General features: G+C 43.9%; 1 long non-coding RNA gene across 1 annotated transcript; it reads right to left on the bottom strand.

The window, feature by feature from the left end:
- Positions 1-17,568: 17,568 nt before the first annotated feature.
- LOC143818122 (uncharacterized) lies at positions 17,569-22,515 on the bottom strand. Its single transcript, XR_013224327.1, has 3 exons — positions 22,443-22,515; positions 21,182-21,443; positions 17,569-17,706 (listed from the first exon to the last, which is right to left on the bottom strand). It is a non-coding gene; the product is annotated as an uncharacterized LOC143818122 (long non-coding RNA).
- Between the last annotated feature and the right edge of the window lie 322 nt (positions 22,516-22,837).

Genomic DNA, 22,837 nt, shown 5'->3' with positions numbered 1-22,837 from the left:
CCAATTATAAAGTGCCTACAGCCAGCCCATTTTATTGTGTTAGTCCTTCGAAGCCTGTCTGCGGTCCCTCCTTCCACTAGGCCTCCACTGACCAGACCACTGCTGCCCGTCTACCCCTGGAACCAATTATAAAGTGTCTACAGCCAGCCCATTTTATTGTGTTAGGCCTTCGAAGCCTGTCTGCGGTCCCTCCTTCCACTAGGCCTCCACTGACCTGACCACTGCTGCCCGTGTACCCAAGGAACCAAATATAAAGTGCATAGAGCCTATTTTTTTATTTTATTTAATATTAATATAGCCAGGATGGACTACGATGTACCACGCTATGAGCTACCCAGTTGACAATTCTTTTTTTCTCCACCAGCATGTTAAAGACCGCATTGTCCTTGCATTCTGTCAATCTGTGAGTCCAAAGGTACACCTGACAACAGACACATGGACCTGTAGGCATGGCCACGGAAGGTTACGTGTCCTTTGTGGCTCAATGGGTTAATGTATTGGATGCATGATCCACACAGGTGACAGCCTGCTAAGTCTGTCTGCAGTCCCTAATTCAAGTTGTCCTCAACTGAATAAAGCTGAGCTTCTACCTTCTGGCTCTGATTAACTGCTGTTTTTAAACAAATTTTTGGTACCGGCCTACTAACGGTTTCTGCCCCTGCCTGGTGTTGTCCTCAACTGAATAAAGCTGAGCTTCTACCTTCTGGCTCTGATTAACTGCTGTTTTTAAACAAATTGTTGGTTCCGGCCTACTAACGGTGTCTTTGCCTGCCTGGTGTTTGTCCTCAACTGAATAAAGCTGAGCTTCTACCTTTCTGGCTCTGATTAACTGCTGTTTTTAAACAAATTGTTGGTTCCGGCCTACTAACGGTGTCTGCCCCTGCCTGGTGTTGTCCTCAACTGAATAAAGCTGAGCTTCTACCTTCTGGCTCTGATTAACTGCTGTTTTTAAACAAATTGTTGGTTCCGGCCTACTAACGGTGTCTGCCCCTGCCTGGTGTTGTCCTCAACTGAATAAAGCTGAGCTTCTACCTTCTGGCTCTGATTAACTGCTGTTTTTAAACAAATTGTTGGTTCCGGCCTACTAACGGTGTCTGCCCCTGCCTGGTGTTGTCCTCAACTGAATAAAGCTGAGCTTCTACCTTCTGGCTCTGATTAACTGCTGTTTTTAAACAAATTGTTGGTTCCGGCCTTCTAACGGTGTCTGCCCCTGCCTGGTGTTGTCCTCAACTGAATAAAGCTGAGCTTCTACCTTCTGGCTCTGATTAACTGCTGTTTTTAAACAAATTGTTGGTTCCGGCCTACTAACGGTGTCTGCCCCTGCCTGGTGTTGTCCTCAACTGAATAAAGCTGCGCTTCTACCATCTGGCTCTGATAAACTGCTGTTTTTAAACAAATTGTTGGTTCCGGCCTACTAACGGTGTCTGCCCCTGCCTGGTGTTTGTCCTCAACTGAATAAAGCTGAGCTTCTACCTTCTGGCTCTGATTAACTTGATTAACTGCTGTTTTTAAACAAATTGGTGGTTCCGGCCTACTAACGGTGTCTGCCCCTGCCTGGTGTTGTCCTCAACTGAATAAAGCTGAGCTTCTACCTTCTGGCTCTGATTAACTGCTGTTTTTAAACAAATTGGTGGTTCCGGCCTACTAACGGTGTCTGCCCCTGCCTGGTGTTTGTCCTCAACTGAATAAAGCTGAGCTTCTACCTTCTGGCTCTGATTAACTGCTGTTTTTAAACAAATTGTTGGTTCCGGCCTACTAACGGTGTCTGCCCCTGCCTGGTGTTGTCCTCAACTGAATAAAGCTGAGCTTCTACCTTCTGGCTCTGATTTACTGCTGTTTTTAAACAAATTGTTGGTTCCGGCCTACTAACGGTGTCTGCCCCTGCCTGGTGTTGTCCTCAACTGAATAAAGCTGAGCTTCTACCTTCTGGCTCTGATTAACTGCTGTTTTTAAACAAATTGTTGGTTCCGGCCTACTAACGGTGTCTGCCCCTGCCTGGTGTTGTCCTCAACTGAATAAAGCTGAGCTTCTACCTTCTGGCTCTGATTAACTGCTGTTTTTAAACAAATTGGTGGTTCCGGCCTACTAACGGTGTCTGCCCCTGCCTGGCGTTGTCCTCAACTGAATAAAGCTGAGCTTCTACCTTCTGGCTCTGATTAACTGCTGTTTTTAAACAAATTGTTGGTTCTGGCCTACTAACGGTGTCTGCTCCTGCCTGGTGTTGTCCTCAACTGAATAAAGCTGAGCTTCTACCTTCTGGCTCTGATTAACTGCTGTTTTTAAACAAATTGTTGGTTCCGGCCTACTAACGGTGTCTGCCCCTGCCTGGTGTTGTCCTCAACTGAATAAAGCTGAGCTTCTACCTTCTGGCTCTGATTAACTGCTGTTTTTAAACAAATTGGTGGTTCCGGCCTACTAACGGTGTCTGCCCCTGCCTGGTGTTTGTCCTCAACTTAATATAGCTGAGCTTCTACTTTCTGGCTCTGATTAACTGCTGTTTTTAAACAAATTGTTGGTTCCGGCCTACTAACGGTGTCTGCCCCTGCCTGGTGTTGTCCTCAACTGAATAAAGCTGAGCTTCTACCTTCTGGCTCTGATTAACTGCTGTTTTTAAACAAATTGTTGGTTCCGGCCTACTAACGGTGTCTGCCCCTGCCTGGTGTTGTCCTCAACTGAATAAAGCTGCGCTTCTACCTTCTGGCTCTGATTAACTGCTGTTTTTAAACAAATTGTTGGTTCCGGCCTACTAACGGTGTCTGCCCCTGCCTGGTGTTGTCCTCAACTGAATAAAGCTGAGCTTCTACCTTCTGGCTCTGATTAACTGCTGTTTTTAAACAAATTGTTGGTTCCGGCCTACTAACGGTGTCTGCCCCTGCCTGGTGTTGTCCTCAACTGAATAAAGCTGAGCTTCTTCCTTCTGGCTTTTGGCCTACAGTAGCAAATATTAAACTGTATTTGGCCTATTAGTGTGTTTGGGCCCTTAAAACAGTGTCTGCTGCTCCTGGGTTTGCTACTCCACTCAACAAAGCAATGCCGCCTGTTAAGTCCTGTTACCAATTTTGAACTGCATTTAGCCTACTTTATTCTTTGGCCCTATATCTGTTTCCTCCTCATCCTGCCCATTGCCCAGCCACTGCTAGATGAGTCTGCTGGTACATTGACCTAGACCACTACATTCCCCTTGCACTCTACACAGCCAGAATCTGACCCTGCTGAAAGTAAGGTTCCCCTTCCCGCATGTTATACCACCTTACACAGGGACAAAGAGGAAGGTGCAGATGAAAGTGCAGGTTCCTTCATCAGGTGGGGGGGGGCATACTCGTTGGCGACGTCACTGGCACAGGGCCCCTCAGAGTACGCAAAAGTGTCGCTGCTGGTGGGAGGCGCCCCGCCGTGCAAACACACCGCCGTACTTTGAAGGACTGTGCCAGTGCCAATGCGAACGAGTGGGCCCCCCCTGCTTGCTCAGGATCACAGCACTTGCAACGTTGAAATACTTACCTCTCCCTGCTCCACCGCCGTGATGTAGTCCACGTTTCCTGAGCCCACTAAAGGCTTGAACCAGCCCTACCCCCCACAACTTTTGCCAAATGACCCCCAATTTCCTATGCCCAACTATTATTATAAAGTTAATTAAGATTGACAAGCTTCAGAAACAAGAATGGATGTTTTTGGCATTAAAATGGGCACTGCTTTTTTGCTGATGATGCTGTATGGCAGCTCGTTTTTTGCGGGACAAGATGACATTTTCAGCGGTACTATGGTTATTTATATCTGTCTTTTTGATTGCGTGTTATTCCACTTTTTGTTTGGCGGTATGGTAATAAAGCGTTGTTTTTTGCATCGTTTTTTTTTTTTTTTTTCTCACGGTGTTTACTGAAGGGGTTAACTAGTGGGACAGTTTTATAGGTTGGGTCATTACGGACGCGGCAATACTAAATATGTGTACTTTTATTGTTCTGTTTTTAGTATTTAGATAAAGAAATGTATTTATGGGAATAATATTTTTTTTTTCTTTATTTAGGAATTTATTTTTTATTTATTTTTTTACACATGTGGAAAAAATTTTTTTTTACTTTTTTACTTTGTCCCAGGGGGGGACATTACAAATAGGTGATCTGACAGTGTACACAGCACTCTGTCAGATCGGCGATCTGCTGTGCAGGGCTGCAGGCTTACCAGCGCCTGCTCTGAGCAGGCACTCGGTAAGCCACCTCCCTCCCTGCAGGACCCGGATGCCGCGGCCATCTTGGATCCGGGACCTGCGGCGAGGAGGGAGGTAGGAGACCCTCGGAGCAACGCGATCACATCGCGTTGCTGCGGGGGTCTCAGGGAAGCCCGCAGGTAGCCCCCTCCCTGCGCGATGCTTCCCTATACCGCCGGTACACCGCGATCATGTTTGATCGCGGTGTGCCGGGGGTTAATGTGCCGGGGGCGGTCTGTGACCGCTCCTGGCACATAGTGCCGGATGTCAGCTGCGATATGCAGCTGACACCCGGCCGCGATCGGCCGCGCTCCCCCCGTGAGCGCGGCCGATCGCGTATGACGTACTATCCCGTCGGTGGTCATACGGGCCCACCCCACCTCGACGGGATAGTACGTCAGATGTCAGAAAGGGGTTAATAAGATCACGGTCAAATTCCAATACCCTTTACTTTTGCTTTCTGATTTGTTTGCTCGGATTAAGGGGGCTAGTTGGTTTACTAAGATTGACCTTCGAGGGGCATATAATCTTGTTCGTATTAAACAGGGTGACGAATCGAAAACTGCATTTAATATGCCCGAAGGCCATTTTGAATACCTTGTGATGCCTTTCTGGCTCTCTAATGCTCCTTCTGTATTTCAGTCCTTCATGCATGATATTTTCCGCATTTATCTTGATAAATTTATGATTGTGTATTTGGATGATATTTTGATTTTTCCGAATGATTGGGAGTTTCATGTGAAGCAGGTCAGGATGCAAGTCAATATGCTTTATTTGTGAAGGGGTCTAAGTGCCTATTTGGAGTTCAGAAGGTCTCTTTTTTGGGTTTTATTTTTTCTCCCTCATCTATAGAAATGGATCCTGTTAAGGTCCAAGCCATTCATGACTGGATTCAACCCACATCTGTGAAGAGCCTACAGAAATTTTTGGGCTTTGCTAATTTTTATCGCCGTTTCATTGCAAACTTTTTCAGTGTGGTTAAGCCCCTGACCGATTTGACGAAGAAAGGCGCTGATGTGGCGAATTGGTCCTCTGCAGCTGTTGAGGCCTTTCAGGAGCTTAAACGCCGATTTACTTCTGCCCCTGTGTTGCGTCAGCCGGATGTTTCTCTTCCTTTTCAGGTTGAGGTTGACGCTTCTGAGATTGGGGTAGGGGCCGTTTTGTCTCGGAGGAGTTCTGATGGTTCTTTGATGAAACCGTGTGCTTTTTTTTCCAGAAAGTTTTCGCCTGCGGAGCGTAATTATGATGTCGGCAATCGGGAGTTGTTGGCTATGAAGTGGGCATTTGAGGAGTGGCGACATTGGCTTGAGGGAGCCAAGCACCGCGTTGTGGTCTTGACCGATCATAAGAATCTGATTTACCTCGAGTCGGCCTAGACAGGCTCGATGGTCCCTGTTTTTCTCCTGTTTTGATTTTGTGGTCTCGTATCTTCCGGGATCTAAGAATGTTAAGGCTGATGCCCTCTCTAGGAGTTTTTTGCCTGATTCCCCTGGAGTCCTTGAGCCGGTTGGCATTCTTAAGGAAGGGGTGATTCTTTCTGCCATCTCCCCTGATTTACGGCGGGTGCTTCAGGAATTTCAGGCTGATAAACCTGACCGCTGTGCAGTGGGGAAGCTGTTTGTTCCTGATAAATGGACAAGCATGGTAATTTCTGAGGTTCATTGTTTGGTGGTGGCTGGTCATCCTGGGATTTTTGGTACCAGAGATTTGGTTGCTAGATCCTTTTGGTGGCCTTCCTTGTCGCGGGATGTGCATTCTTTTGCGCAGTCCTGTGGGACTTGTGCCCGGGCCAAGCCTTGCTGTTCCCGCGCTAGTGGGTTGCTTTTGCCTTTGCCGGTCCCTAAGAGGCCCTGGACGCATATTTCCATGGATTTTATTTCGGATCTTCCTGTTTCCCAGAAGATGTCTGTTATCTGGGTGGTTTGTGACCGGTTCTCTAAAATGGTCCATTTGGTACCTTTGCCTAAATTGCCTTCCTCCTCTGATTTGGTTCCATTGTTTTTTCAGCATGTGGTTCGTTTGCATGGCATTCCCGAGAATATTGTGTCTGACAGAGGTTCCCAGTTTGTTTCTAGGTTTTGGCGGTCCTTTTGTGCTAGGATGGGCATTGATTTGTCTTTTTCTTCGGTGTTTCATCCTCAGACAAATGGCCAAACTGAGCGAACTAATCAGACCTTGGAAACCTATTTGAGATGCTTTGTGTCTGCTGACCAGGATGATTGGGTGGCTTTCTTGCCGTTGGCCGAGTTTGCCCTTAATAATCGGGCTAGTTCAGCTACTTTGGTTTCGCCTTTCTTTTGTAATTTTGGTTTTCATTCTCGTTTTTCTTCGGGGCAGGTTGAGCCTTCTGATTGTCCTGGTGTGGATTCTGTGATGGACAGGTTACAGCAGATTTGGACTCATGTGGTAGACAATTTGACGTTGTCTCAGGAAAAGGCTCAACGTTTTGCTAACCGCCGTCGGTGTGTTGGTTCCCGGCTTCGGGTGGGGGATTTAGTCTGGTTATCTTCTCGTCATGTTCCTATGAAGGTTTCTTCCCCTAAGTTCAAGCCTCGGTTTATTGGTCCTTATAACATTTCTGAGATTATCAATCCGGTATCTTTTCGTTTGGCCCTTCCGGCCTCTTTTGCCACCCATAATGTTTTCCATAGATCTTTGTTGCGGAGATATGTGGTGCCCGTTGTTCCCTCTTTTGATCCTCCTGCCCCGGTGTTGGTTGATGGGGAGTTGGAATATGTGGTGGAGAAAATTTTGGATTCTCGTTTTTCGAGGCAGAGGCTTCAGTATCTTGTCAAGTGGAAGGGTTATGGCCAGGAGGATAATTCTTGGGTTGTTGCCTCCGATGTCCATGCCGCCGATTTGGTTCGTGCTTTTCACTTGGCTCGTCCTGATTGGCCTGGGGGCTGTGGTGAGGGTTCGGTGACCCCTCCACAAGGGGGGGTACTGTTGTGAATTCCGCTCTTGGGCTCCCTCCGGTGGTTGTAAGTGGCACTTTTGTGAGTTCTGCTCTTGGGCTCCCTCCGATGGTTTTAAGTGGTACGGCTGCTCCTTGGATCTAGTAGTCAGCAGCTGCTTCCACTGATTGTCTTTCTGGCTCGGGTATTTAGCCTGGTTTTATCCTTCAGCCTGTGCCAGTTGTCAATGGATCTTGCTTGGATTCACATCTCTGCTTGGATTTCCCTGATATTCTGACCCGTTCAGCAAAGATAAGTCCTTGCTTTGTTCCTTTGCAGTCCACTTGTTGTGGACTTTATTGTTCTGCACTTTCTATGTTTTTTTCTAGTCCAGCTTGTCAGTATGGATTTATTCAGTTAAGCTGGAAGCTCTGGGAAGCAGATTTACCCTCCACACCTTTAGTCAGGTGTGGAGATTTTTGTAAACTCTGTGGTGGATTTTTCTACTTTTTAATACTGACCGCACAGTATTCTGTTCTGTTCTATGTATCTAGCTAGACTGGCCTCCTTTGCTACATCTTGGTTTCATTCTGCGTATGTCATTTCCCTCTCTGTTATGATCCTTAGTGGTTGAGGATCACGAATTACTCCAGCTAAGTAACAAACATAGGACAAGCTCTAGGGAGGTGGCAAACTGGACTGACCGCAAATCTGAACCTATCCAAACACACTAGAAGTAGCCGGTGAACGTGCCTAAAAAATCCTAGACGTCTCGAGCCAGCCTAAGGAACTAACTACCCCTAGAGAGAAAGAAAGACCTCTCTTGCCTCCAGAGAAATAATCCCCAAAGATATAGAAGCCCCCAGCAAATAATAACGGTGAGGTAAGAGGAAGGCACATACACAGGGGTGAAAACAGATTCAGCAAATGAGGCCCACTAATACTAGATAGCAGAAAATAGTAAGGGGTCTGTGCGGTCAGTAAAAAACCCTAACAAAATATCCACACTGAGATTTCAAGGACCCCCGCACCAACTAACGGTGTGGGGGGAGAAACTCAGTCCCCTAGAGCAACCAGCAAGCGAGGAGATCACCTCTTAGCAAGCTGGACAAGAAACATGATGAATGCTGATAATCAAAAAATGAACGGACAAAAACTTAGCTTGTCTTGGAGAGGCTGGGAGCAAGGTAATCACAAGGAATCTGAAGAGCACTGAATACATTGATAGCAGGCAAGGAACTGAGTATCCAGGTGAGTTAAATAGGAAATGAACCAAGGATAACGAACCAGCTGATGCAGCCAACCTGCAGAAGACAACACTACACAGTACCGCTTCTGACCACTAGAGGGAGCCTAAAAATAGAGTTCACAACACCTCTCCACTCACAGTCAATATTTGTGGGGGGCTGTTCTATCCTTTGGGATTTTCTCTGAGGCAAGATAGCTTTCCTGTTTCTATCTTTAGGGGTAGTTAGTCCTCCGGCTGTGACGAGGTGTCTAGGGAGTGACAGGAACATCCCACGGCTACTTCTAGTGTTGTGTTAAGCTCAGGAACTGCGGTCAGTACAGATACCACCTCCTCCAGAGCACTTCCCATGTCACTCCTAAACCACCAGTTCATAACAGTGCAACTTCTCAAGCTGCAAGTCCGTATGCAGCAAGGACTCCGATACTGCTTCCAGGAACAGTTTCTTCGCAAAGAGTCCTTTTCTTTGTAAAACCAGTAGAGGGCACCTTTAAGATGGTGCAAACTATTTACAATAAGTTTGTAATCATGCAGTGTTCATGATCCAGCAGTTCTTTGTAACATTATAGAACAAAAGCAAAAATGAAAATAAAAGCAAAAATAAAAAGCAATAGGGATACCGGGTAAACGAAGGGATCCCTTTAAGAATAACCCTAATCGAGTTTTAGCAGCAAAACTGCAGGGAACAAACAGTTAACTATTTACATATTCATGGCATCGAGGTTTACTCCCGCTCTGGCGGCCGTAACTCCGCATAGACCTCGCTCGGCAAGGTGATCGGCGAGATCGGGGCCTGTAAGAAGTGCTCCATACCCGTGGCCCGATCCCAGGGTGTAAGGCGCCGGAGTCTATAGGTCCCAGGGAGAGGGGATACCGCGACGGGGCCTATCAGCAAGTCCTCTGCTGGTGAGGCAGGGTCGTTCTTCATACCTGCTTCAGATGCGGTCCCTCTGGTGCCGATCTGCTCCGTCTCCGCTGGGATCTGGAACGCTGGTTGCAGGGCTTTGCGCTGCGGCGTTGTCATCTCCATTTGCAGCATCTCGCTTTCTGGCAGAGCCTTGCTTTCTGGCTTCGGAGCGCTGGAACTTCTTTCTTGCTCCGGACCAGACGAGGCTGCCGACAGACATCTGGTGAGGCTCCCGATGAAGGTCTTCTTACACCCGGCCTCAGTGCTCAGCCGCGTCCGCAGGAGTTGGTCGCTGAGCTCATCCACTCCGGCTGGCAGGAAGTCAGTATCAATGGCGGAGGCCTGGTCACGGTGTCCTTCCAGGTAGCTGAGGGAGTCCTCTGCTCCAACCCCACGCTCCGGTTCTGGGCAGCTCGCCATGGCGTCCTCCACGTGGTTCGCTCCTTCTTCCTCGTCCTTTTCCCGCTCTCTCCTTCGTGGGCGGTTTCGCTTTCTTTGCCTCCGCCCTCCATTAAGGATTAGGAGGTGGATCTCGGCTGCTGACGGACACGTCCTCAAGGGACAGAAATACTTCGACTGGGCGGCAATTGTCTTTCGTGCTCTTCAGCTTGTTTACGCCCACTTCACGCCCCTCTTCTTCTCCTGCGCTCTCCTTAGCGCTGTAATGGCGGCGGTTTTGGCGGGCATTGTTGGCGGCAGCGGCAATGCACAGTCTTTGCAATAAGTCACAGTCCAAGCACAATAAATCACAGTTCCAAGGCACACATGACCTGATTCTTCAGGCTTAAGTAGATCCTGTTCGTGACGCCAAGTTGGAGCGCCCCCACTGCCGCAGGGCCGAGGGGTACCCGGTACCGGGCCTCTGAGTCTCTGTTCTGGGGTTGTCACGGTGGCTAGACCCGGTCCGTGACCCTGCTGAGGGGCGTCCAATGAAAGGTGTGGATGGTGGTGATGTTGTGGTGGTGCGGTGCAGGTCGCAGTAAATAACGAGGACACCAGATTGCAGTCTCTTTACCTCTTTGCTGAAGGCTTCAGGATCCTCAGTCCGGAATACGGTTAACTGGGCTGTGCAAGTCCGGCCGGTCCGATGGCACCTCCAGGGTTCCCTTTGCAGGTGGAAATCTGTGCCTACCATCTAGCGCTTGTGTGTTGTGGTCCTCCCCTGCTGTGCTTACGGGATAGTCCCCACAACTGTTGTGTCTGTTTCTGAAGTTCCCTCACAACTCGATTATGATGTTCTGCTTTGTCCCCCAGATGATATGGCTAGGACGCACCCGTATGACGGGTAGGCTCGAAGTTCTTCCGGGACCCTAGAGTCGCCCCTCTGTTGTGAATTAGACTTTTTTGGCTCCCTCTTGTGGTCACTAGTGATATGACTCTGGGATTGTCTTTCCTCAGTTTGGCACCCACCTGGGTCGTTAGTCCAGGGGTGTTGCTATATAAACTTCCTGGATTCTCAGTCCTGTGCCTGGCATCGTTGTAATCAGTCCTTTCTGTTTGCTCCTGTCTGCTGGTCCTGGTTCTTGCAAAATTAAGCTAAGTCCTGCTTCCTTGTTTTTTGGTTATTTGCTTTGCTCTTATTTTCTGTCCAGCTTGTACTAAATGTGATTCCTGATTTTGCTGGAAGCTCTAGGGGGCTGGTATTCTCCCCCCGGGCCGTTAGACGGTTCGGGGGTTCTTGAATATCCAGCGTGGAAATTTTGATAGGGTTTTTGCTGACCGTATAAGTCATCTTACTATATTCTGCTATTAGTCAGTGGGCCTCTCTTTGCTAAATACCTAGCTCATTCTTACGTTTGTCTTTTCTTCTTACCTCACCGTTATTATTTGTTGGGGGCTTGTATCCAACTTTTGGGGTCTTTTCTCTGGAGGCAAGAAAGGTCTATCTTTTCCCTTCTAGGTTTAGTTAGTTCTCCGGCTGGCGCGAGACGTCTAGAACCAACGTAGGCACGTTCCCCGGCTGCTGCTATTTGTGGTGCTAGGATTAGATATACGGTCAGCCCAGTTACTACTGCCCTATGAGCTGGTTTTTTGTGTTTGCAGACTTGGTATTTATTTCTGAGACCCTCTGCCATTGGGGTCCTAACACCCCTCTCCAAATGTTGCCCCCTATGTCTTCTTAGGTGATTTGAGTGAGACAGCCCGCCTATAACTGACTGTCCTGCCGTAGGTTTGAAGTAAGGCCTGGAGCTTAATACTTCCTCAGCGTTCCGGCCACCGGCTGCGCGCCTCAGTAGGATGTTGCCTCGACTTACAGCACGACTCCTACTGGTGTTTCTCCTTGTTGCGTTGATCTCGTTTCTCACTCAGCACAATAAACCTCGCTTCTTGTCCTTTCTTGGGGTATCACCACAACGAAGTGCAGGCGCGGTCCTGTAACGTTCTTTCTGTTCGCTAGGCCTCTGTCAGGATCCCACCCCTGACAGGGACCCCCCTGAATCTTCCCCTGCCACACCCTCTGCCACAGGATGTTGCCTGGTTCCAACCCAGTCAGCTTCTGACTAACTTCCTACCTAACCCCCAGTTTTACCAGATTGTGAGGAGTGGCCTAATACATAGTGCCCTTAGCTCCCCTGGAGGCCAGACTGTGAAGTGTATTGGTGTCTGTGATACCTGGTCAGGTGAACTCCTTCAGTGCCATCAGACGTACCATAGCCCCCCTTAGCGGCGAAGCATCAGTACTGCAACGACCAGGGCTCTGGGGCGCTGCAAATACATTTCACACAACACAAGAAAATTAACTTCAACCCCTTAATGACCAAGCCAATTTTTACAATTCTGACCACTGTCACTTTATGAGGTTATAACTCTGGAACGCTTCAACTGATTCCACTGCTTCTGAGATTGTTTTTTCATAACATATTGTACTTCATGTTAGTGGTAAAATTTGTTCAATATGACACATATATTTGTGAAAAAAATGAAAATTTGGCAAAAATTTTTGAAAATTTTGCATTTTTCAAATTTCTTAAATCAGAGAGTCATATTGCACAAAATAGTTAATAAATAACATTTCCCACATGTCAACTTTACAGCAGCACAATGTTTAAAACATTTGCTTTTTGTTAGGACATTATAAGAGTTAAAAGTTGATCAGCGATTTCTCATTTCTCCAACTCAATTTACAAAACATTTTTTTAGGGATCACCTCACATTTGAAGTAACTTTGAGGGGTGTATATGACAGAAAATGCCCAAAAGTGACATAATTCTAAAAGCTGCACCCCTCAAGGTACTCAAAACCACATTCAAGAAGTTTATTAACCCTTCAGCAAAGCAATGTGGTAGGAAAAAATTAACTTTTAACTTTTTTCACAGTCAATTACAGAAACCGCTCTGAGCTGCTTAGCTCAGTTATTGGATGTAGCACTGTACGTCAGCACTGCAGACAATAAGACACACTAGGATCAGCAACAGAGACTCAGTATTTTACCCACAGAGCGTGTGTAAAGCACAGTTTTTTTATTTTTTTCAAAGCACACTTCAGCTGGGGAAAACTGGAAACCCCTTTCCGACGTGCATATTTATGTCGATGTCGGACTCCCTCCCTTTGATATGGGCTCTGGCAGTGAAGCTGACATGTGCCCGCAATAGGCGTGGGTGGGATGGCGATCCACCTGTGGCTATTAACCAGTTAAATGCTGCTGTCAAACTCATACAGTGGCATTCAAATCGCACTTCCGGCAATCACGCCGGAAATACGCACACTGTTGACCCCAGTCAAGTGATCGTGGGTCACCCGTGTATTGGCATGGCAACCTGAGGTCTCCTAGAGATCTCTATCATTGTCAGTGCCGACTTGCTGTGAGCGCCACCCAGTGATCGGCGCTCACAGTCAGACAAAGAAAAAAAATAATTCATCTGAACTGCGCTGAATTGCAAATTATCTCTCTTATCTCAACCTTCTCATATAAGCTATTTTGCTGCTTTGGGCATGGATTTTTATGGAAAGGTAGGTGGCTTGCTGGTGCGAGCTATCTTGCCCTCTAGTAACAATTTTGAGCATGTTCTGACTAGGTTCTGGTAAAGTGAGAGGATTCCAATAAAAGGATTGCCCCCTTTCAGAAAATCCATGTTCCTGTGGAGAGTTTATTTAAAAAAAACAACCAATCTATGTTTTACAATCCCCCATTTTTAAATATTTTATAAATGGAGTTCAGTTTCACTTGCCTTCTAATATTAATGCTGTTTATTTGAAGATTAACCTCATATCTGCAGGCAAATAGTGTTTCTGGACTTGACAGATTCTCTTCAGGAGCATAACAATCACAATGACAGAGGTTGCATCCTTGACAAGACCGATTTGGCCCACTGATGCCAATTTCATTTGCATATGCGTCCCCTGATGCACATGCAGGTGAAATGTATTGAGGTGCAGGGACCAGCCAGGTTCCTGCGCTTCAATACACGATGCCAGCACCACACAACCTTGGAGTGGGGAAAGGTGAGTAGAATAGTTTGTTTCTTTTTAAAATATGCTGGATAAGAACACAAGGGACCCAGGAAGGGGGACATTGTCCCCTTCAAGTCACAGCCCTTTTTCATTTTTGCGTTTTTGTTTTTCGCTCCCTCCTTCCCAGAGCCATAACTTTTTTATTTTTCCATCAATATGGCCATGTGAGGGCCTGTTTTTTGCAGGACAAGTTCACAGACACCAAACATGTCTAGGTTCTTGTTTATCTAAGTGGTGAAAAAAAATTCCAAACTTTGCTAACAAAAAAAAAAAAAAGGGCAATTTTCCGAGACCCGTATCATCTCCATTTTTCGGGATCTGGAGTTGGTTGAGGGCTTATTTTTTGTGTGCCAATCTGATGTTTTTAATGATACCATTTGGATGCAGATACGTTCTTCTGATCGCCAGTTATTGCATTTTAATTCAATGTCATGGCGAGCAAAAAAACATAATTCTGGCATTTCAAATTTTTTTCGCAACGCCATTTAGCGATCAGGTTAATCCTTTTTTTATTGGTAGATCAGGCAATTCTGAACACGGTGATACCAAATATGTGTAGGTTTGATTTTTTTATTGTTTTATTTTGAATGGGATGAAAGGGGGGTGATTTAAACCTTTATATTTTTTTATTTTTTTCATATTTTTTTAAACATTTTTTTACTTTTGCCATGCTTCAATAGCCTCCATGAGAGGCTAGAAGCTGGCATGGTCTGATCGGCTCTGCTACATAGGAGCGATGCGTAGATCGCCCCTATGTAGTTGTATTATAACATTGCTATGAGCGCCGACCACAGGGTGGTGCTCATAGCAATCCTTCATCAACAACCATAGAGGTCTTCAAGAGACCTCTGGTTGTCATGCCAATCACCGATCACCCCCGATCACATGACAGGGGTCAGCGATGTGCGCATTTCCGGCCAGAAGCGCTAGATAAATGCTGTGAGAGTTTGACAGTGGCATTTAACTAGTTAATATCAGCGGATAAATCGTGATTCCACCCGCCGCTATTGCAGGCACATGTCAGCTGTTCAAAGCAGCTGACATGTCCCGGCTTTGATGCGAGCTCACCGCCGGAGCCCACATCAAAGGGGGAGATGTGACATGCGCCGTACTAGTACAGCGCATGTCATAAAGGGGTTATACCAGAATTGGGAATATAATACCAGGATGAGATAAATTATACCAGAATCGGGGAAATTATACCAAGATAAGGATGGGGAACAACTATACCAGATTTGGGAACATGATAACAGAATTGGGAACTATATACCACCATGAGGGACATTATACCAGAATTGGGGCTAATTTATAACCAAAGGTCCACCATATAAACACTAAGGCACTTCAACCTATTCAATGTAAGCTACAATTTCGATCCAAACAAGGGCCGACTAAAGAAGAGATCCTTTAAAAGGGTAACATTTTATTGAACAATTTAAAAAAACAAAACAAAAAAAAACATAAAAAGCAGAATACTACATAGACAGGGAACTGCTGAAAACCAGACCCAAATAGTTCATTGCAACAACATCAAAACAGACTCAATACATTAATAGGTGTCTACATCAAAACAGTGTGAACATCACTAGTTTAGAGAATATAATTATTAATTTATATAGTCAAATAATGCTCTATAATAATTTGTGATATTCCACTACATGTGAATAAAGTAATAAATACTGATATAGAGAGACTCTATATTGATGTTGTGATGTAGGTACTAAATATAATAGATATGGTAACAATAAGTTATTTCAATATCCCACAAATCTCCAAAAATATAAATAGATAAATAGATAAATAATTACCAACAGCATTTGCCCATAAGCTTAGCTCCTCACTATTCCATCTGTGCTACTAGCGGATATAAAAAGATTTAGTAACTAATCCCCAGCATAGCGGTATAGCTGGTAAAACCTAAATAAGGTGACTAGTGCAATGGAAATGCGGTGAATATGTCCGCAAACAGTGAATGCAATGCCATATAGAAAAACGCTAGAGGAGCGAGAAAAGGAGATATAGTATACCTACATCACAGGACTTGGCAGGAAAGGAACTGGGTCCAGATGGCAGCGTCCCCTCACCCCGATGCGCGTTTCGCCGCCAGCTTCTTCCGGCTGGGGCTATTATACCAGATTTGGGGATAATATGCCAGAATGGGGATATACCAGGATGAGGGCATTACACCAGGATGTGGAAATTACACCTGGATGGGTGAAATTACACCAGAATAAAGACATTATGCTTGAATGGGGACAATATATCAGGATGGAGAACATTATACCAGAATGGTGAACATTATACCAGAATGGGGACATTATATAAGGATGGGGAACATTATACTAGCATGGGAAACATTATACCAAGGTGAGGGACAATATACCAGGATGAGGGACAATATACCAGGATAGGTGGCATTTTACCAGGATGGGCACAGGATTTTGGAAAATGTTATAGTATGGGCCCAGAATGGGACAGATTGTTACAAGAAGAAGCCAGGATGGGGGACATTATTACATGGGGGGGGGCAAACATGTATGTCTTTATAAGATCTAGAATTCTACAAGGTCCCATATATCTGAAAAGCATGCAGGTGGGGGTTCAGGTCCAAATTTTGCAACGGAGCCCATCGGACTCTAGTTACACCACTGATTATTTTTATGTCTTCAGCTAATTTAAACATACAAAAAGACACGTATGCAAGAACAATGATAGAAAACTTTATTAATACATATAAAAAGACAGTAAAATATTGTAGCCAATAGTGCTTAATGAGCCAAAAATAGCAACAAAAGGCTTCACCAACAGGAGGGCAAGATATTAACAAAAATAAATAAATAAACACATAGCAAGACCACAATGGGATGAATAGGAAAAAAGGGATCATACACAAAGGGTTAGTATAAAATAGTTACCAGAGATAAATATAAATAAGTATAAATATATACCCCAGTGTTAGGAACCAAAAAATCCTAAATATGTAAACAATTATGGAAATGGATTCTGGACCATGGGTAAGAATAAAGGTGCATAGTGTAAAGACTTAGGGGAAAAAAAAAACAAAACAAAACACAAGCCAAGTCCTAGCTACCCAGGTACATAAAACCCAAATGTACAACTAAATCAATCAATGTGGTCAGCATAAATAAGTATGAATGAATCTTACCAGCACATGTGTGGAGACGCCGCAACCTCTATGCGCATTTCGGCAGAGTGCCTTCCTCAGGGGGAACCTGAGTCTGCTAATGCAGACTGGTAGAGATGAGTGACTCAATCCACGGAGGATCGAGTTTGAGTTAAATTCCCCTGAAATTTGCTGTTTCATATAAATTAAAATATTTTAAAATTCAATTGGACTATGGAAACTACAAAAAATATAAAGTGGCAATTGACTATAATATATCAAAATAATTTTCATGCATTGTAAGGATTGGATTTGGTTCTTCTTTTATAACTTTAAATTCTGTTTTGTATGCAATATATTTTATTGTATTTTCTCTAACGAGAGAACAGAAGAATCTCTGTCTGAATGGAATACACACACATTAGTTGGCATGATTTCTTAGGTGTATTGATTCTTTACAAATCATTGTATCAGCAGCTCTGAAGATAATGCATAGCATTTCATAGCATGTTTGAACTCTCCATTCCTAATACCTAGAAGATCATCTGTCATGCATAGTCCTGAAATGATATATTGACATAGTGACATTTTTATTGCATTCAGTATAACCACAGAAAATGAATACAAGTTTCTCAGTGAACAGCCTTGTGCTGATCTTCGAAATGTTAAGCCTTGAAATATAGTGTGAAGAATGACTTTAGAAAGTTTGCGTCATTTTTTTAAAAAAAACTGAAGTAAACAATTGTTCATGTTTCTTTCTTGTTCCTGTTTGGTATTCATCTTGTAATACATATGAAAGTCTTGATTATGTTTATCATCACTTGCATCCTTCAAGGCTCACAGCTATGAATGGCTGTTTCTGTTAGATCTTGAATAGGGCTTTTATGGGAAAAAAATGCAGTAGAGAAAACTTATTGTTGCTATTTTTTTCTTATCTATAAACAGTGCTTAACCCCTTAGTGACAGAGCCAAATTTTTGAAATCTGACCAGTGTCACTTTATGTGGTAATATCTCTGCAATGCTTCAACAAATCCCAGTGATTTTAAGATTGTTTTTTCGTGACACATTATAATTTATGATAATGGTAAATTTAGGTCAATATATTTTGTGTTTATTTATAAAAAATTTGAGAGAAATGTTAAAAAATTTGCAATTTTCTAAATTTGAATGATTATCCCTTTAATCCAGATAGTCATACCACAGCAAACCATTAATAAATAAAATTTCCCACATGTCTGCTTTACATCAGCACCATTTGTAAAATGTTATTTTATTTTGTTAGCATTTTAGGAGGTTTAAAAATGTAGCAGCAATTTTTCATTTTTTCAAGGAAATTTACTAAATTTATTTTTTTAGGGACTTATCCATGTTTGAAGTGACTTTAACCCTTTCACCCCCAAGGGTGGTTTGCACGTTAATGACCGGGCCAATTTTTACAATTCTGACCACCGTCCCTTTATGAGGTTATAGCTCTGGAACGCTTCAACGGATCCCGGTGATTCTGACAATGTTTTCTTGTAACATATTGTACTTCATGATAGTGGTAAAATTTCTTTGATATAACTTGCGTTTATTTGTGAAAAAAATGGAAATTTGGCAAAAATTTTTAAAATTTTGCAATTTTACAACTTTGAATTTTTATGCCCTTAAATCACAGAGATATGTCACACAAAATACTTAATAGGTAACATTTCCCACATGTCTACTTTACATCAGCACAATTTAGGAACCAAAAATTTTTTTTTGTTAGGGAGTTATAAGGGTTAAAAGTTGACCAGCAATTTCTCATTTTTACAACACCATTTTTTTTTAGGGACCACATCTCATTTGAAGTCATTTTGAGGGGTCTATATGACAGAAAATACCCAAGTGTGACACCATTCTAAAAACTGCACCCCTCAAGGTGCTCAAAACCACATTCAAGAAATTTATTAACCCTTCAGGTTTTTCACAGGAATTTTTGGAATGTTTAAATAAAAATTAACATTTAAATTTTTTTTACACAAAATTTATTTCAGCTCCAATCTGTTTTATTTTACCAAGGGTAACAGGAGAAAATGGACCCAAAAGTTGTTGTACAATTTGTGCTGAGTACGCTGATACCCCATATGTGGGAGTAAACCACTGTTTGGGCGCACCGCAGTGCTTGGAAGGGAAGGAGCGCCGTTTGACTTTTCAATGCAAAATTGACTGGAATTAAGATGGAACGCCATGTTGCGTTTGGAGAGCCCCTGATGTGCCTAAACATTGAAACCCCCCACAAGTGACACCATTTTGGAAAGTAAACCCCCTAAGGAACTCATCTAGATGTGTGGTGAGCACTTTGACCCACCAAGTGCTTCACAGAAGGTTTATAATGCAGAGCCGTAAAAATAAAAAATCATATTTTTTCACAAAAATTATCTTTTTACCCCCATTTTTTTATTTTCCCAAGGGTAAGAGAAGAAATTAGACCACAAAATTTGTTGTGCAATTTGTCCTGAGTACGCTGATACCCCATATGTGGGGGTAAACGACTGTTTGGGAGCATGGCAGAGCTCAGAAGGGAAGGAGTGCCATTTGACATTTCAATGCAAAATTGACTGGAATTGAGATGGAACGCCATGTTGCGTTTGGAGAGCCCCTGATGTGCCTAAACATTAAAACCCCCCACAAGTGACACCATTTTGGAAAGTAGACCCCCTAAGGAACTTATCTAGATGTGTTTTGAGAGCTTTGATCCCCAAAGTGTTTCACTACAGTTTATAACGCGAGCCTTGAAAATAAAATGTATTTATTTTTTCGCAAAAATGATTTTTAGCCCCCAGTTTTGTATTTGTAACAGGATAAATTGGATGCCAAAAGTTATTGTCCAATTTGTCCTGAGTACGCTGATACCCCATATGTGGGGGGGAGCCACTGTTTGGCCGCATGGCAGAGCTCGGGAGGGAAGGAGCGCCATTTGGAATGCAGACTTAGATGGATTGGTTTGCAGTCGTCACGTTGCATTTGCAGAGCCCCTGATGTACCCAAACAGTAGAAACCCCCCACAAGTGACCCCGTATTGGAAACTAGACCTCCCAAGGAACTTATCTAGATGTGTTGTGAGAACTTTGAACCCCTAAGTGTTTCACTACAGTTTATAACGCAGAGCCGTGAAAATAAAAAACATTTTTTTTCCACAAAAATGATTTTTTTAGCCCCCAGTTTTGTATTTTCCCAAGGGTAACAGGAGAAATTGGACCCCAAAAGTTGTTGTCCAATTTGTCCTGAGTATGCTGATACCCCATATGTGGGAGGGAACCACTGTTTGGGCGCATGGCAGAGCTCGGAAGGGAAGGAGCGCCATTTGGAATGCAGACTTAGATGGATTGGTCTGCAGCCATCACATTGCATTTGCAGAGCCCCTGATGTACCCAAACAGTAGAAACCCCCCACAAGTGACCCCATATTGGAAACTAGACCTCCCAAGGAACTTATCTAGATGTGTTGTGAGACCTTTGAACCCCCAAGTGTTTCAGGACAGTTTATAACGCAGAGCCGTGAAAATAAAAAATATTTTTTTTCCACAAAAACTATTTTTCAGCCCCCAGTTTTGTATTTTCCCAAGGGTAACAGGATAACTTGGACCCCAAAAGTTGTTGTCCAAATTGTCCTGAGTACGCTGATACCCCATATGTGGGGGGGAACCACTGTTTGGGCGCATGGCAGAGCACATCGCGTTGCTCCGGTGGTCTCAGGGAACCACGCAGGGAGCCCCCTCCCTGCGCGATGCTTCCCTGTACCACCGGCACACCGCGATCATGTTTGATCGCGGTGTGCCGGGGGTTAATGTGCCGGGGGCGGTCCGTGACCACTCCTGGCACATAGTGCCGGATGTCAGCTGCGATAGTCAGCTGACACCCGGCCGCGATCGGCCGCGCTCCCGCCGTGAGCGCCGCCGATCGCGCTAGACGTACTATCCCGTCGGTGGTCATACGGGCCCACCCCACCTCGACGGGATAGTACGTGCAATGTCAGAAAGGGGTTAAGGGTCCCATATATAGGAAAAACCCCAAACATGATACCATTTTAAAAACAGCACCCTTAGGCATATTGAAAACTGCTGTCAGGTAGTTTATTAACTCTTCAGGTGCTTTACTGGAATTAATGCAAAGTGGTATAACAGAAATGAAAATGTGTATTTTTACCACCTAAATGCCTCTAACTTCTGAACAGATTACTACGGCCTTAATGAAAAATTAAGTTTTGCCCCTTTTCTTTAATTATAATATTGGTGGTGTTTTTATCCAGTGTCTTTTGTTATGTATTTATTATGTATACTTTGCATATTTTTAATAGTTATGTTTTTAGTTTCCTCTAGAATATACTTACCGATTGGTTACGTGTTTGGTGGTTCCTGGCGCTAGGAGAGTGGAAGGGATTTGGAGATGTACTGAGATCTGCAGGATCAGCGGTGATGCCATCGTTTCCCTGTAGAATATCCATGGACTGGGATCCTGTAAGGGGTGTCTTTGGAGTATATGTGACCATTGGAAGATGACGGATGGACCTTCAGCCTGCTGCACTTTGATGACTAATGTTGTACCCTGATGTGGAACCAGCTGGGACTCTCCAAGAAGACCTATAAGAGAAACTACATGAAAGGGACATTACTGATGAGAATGGGGGAACATCAATAAACTATATGAATATTGAGTCACTCTAAATATATGGACCGATATGTGATGCACTTTTTGAACATCAATCTGGGGTAGTAAGTACATGGGCTATTTGCAATAAATGTCACGTTGCACTTAATTGGATTAATATGGCACTATTTTAGGTTTATGGCACTTAATTTATGTAAATTTAATATATAGGCAATTTTACTAGGATGCACGTGTCACTTTATGCACAGCAAATTTGGTGACTGTAAACAAATAATTATTATGGATTTTAGCACTAATATTTAATATTATGAATTTAGTCTAATCTAGTCAGTAGCTTCAAACACGTGTCACTTTTAATTAATTTTATCAACATCATCCTGAAAATATATAGCAATCTCACCAGTTTTGATTGTTCTTACAATCTATTTTATATGCACTAACTTATGTACTCCCTGTATTATAAATATATGTATTTGTTGATATTGGAATATTGGTCCCTAATGCACTTTATTTAGAATATATACACTTTATATTATCTTTTATTTAATATTTATTTATGTAATATGTAGTAGGTTTATATATAAAAAAGAGGAAAAAAAAACAAAAACTTTTTTCTAATTATGGGGCCATCTATATGGTATCTTTCTACCCTTACAGTATGCCTTGATCAATAATATTTAACCTACAAATAAATTATTTTATATATAATATAGGGCCTGCACACTTTTGTTATGTCACTTTGGGGGCTTGATCACATGTATGGACACTCTTTTTGCCGTAGGTGGAATGTGCTGCCCTTTACCTCTCACACCATCTGATCTCTTGGATAAAACTCCTCTTTAGTGTACACATTAAACTAGAACATAGACCCTATGAAAAAAGTCCCAGTAATGTCCTTGTCTCCACTTCTCCGGATAGGTAAATAAGTTTATTTATCGGTGTGCACACTTTACTCAACACCGCCTATGTAGCGACATCTTTACCTGTCTCGTTTAGTACAATTAGAAATCCCTCCACACATTGAGATGTGTGCGCTCTGTCTCTGGGGCCTCGCCGCGTTGCTATGGGAACGCATCCAGTGATGCCGCTGACTCCGCCCCTCGTCTTGACGCGTCAGACGAGGAAGTGGAACAGCGGCGTGTGACGCCGATCCGGGCATGCGCTGTGGGGCTATGCGACGATGAGAGCGCCATTACAAACACCGCTACCACCAATTAAAGACAGGGCTATAAAAAGCCCTCACACTGGCCACTATCCACATACTCCCCCGGAAGAAGCAAGACGCGAAACGCGCGTTGGGGCTGTCAGGACTACACGTGCAGGTTACGTATAGCTTTCATTATTCATGCCGGTATTACAAGCTTGATAGTGGGTATGG

The sequence above is a fragment of the Ranitomeya variabilis genome, chromosome 3, assembly GCF_051348905.1.
Source record: "Ranitomeya variabilis isolate aRanVar5 chromosome 3, aRanVar5.hap1, whole genome shotgun sequence".
Taxonomy (NCBI): Eukaryota; Metazoa; Chordata; class Amphibia; order Anura; family Dendrobatidae; genus Ranitomeya; species Ranitomeya variabilis.
The sequence above is the reverse complement of the archived record's forward strand: the minus strand, read 5'-3'. Positions and strand labels throughout refer to the sequence as shown.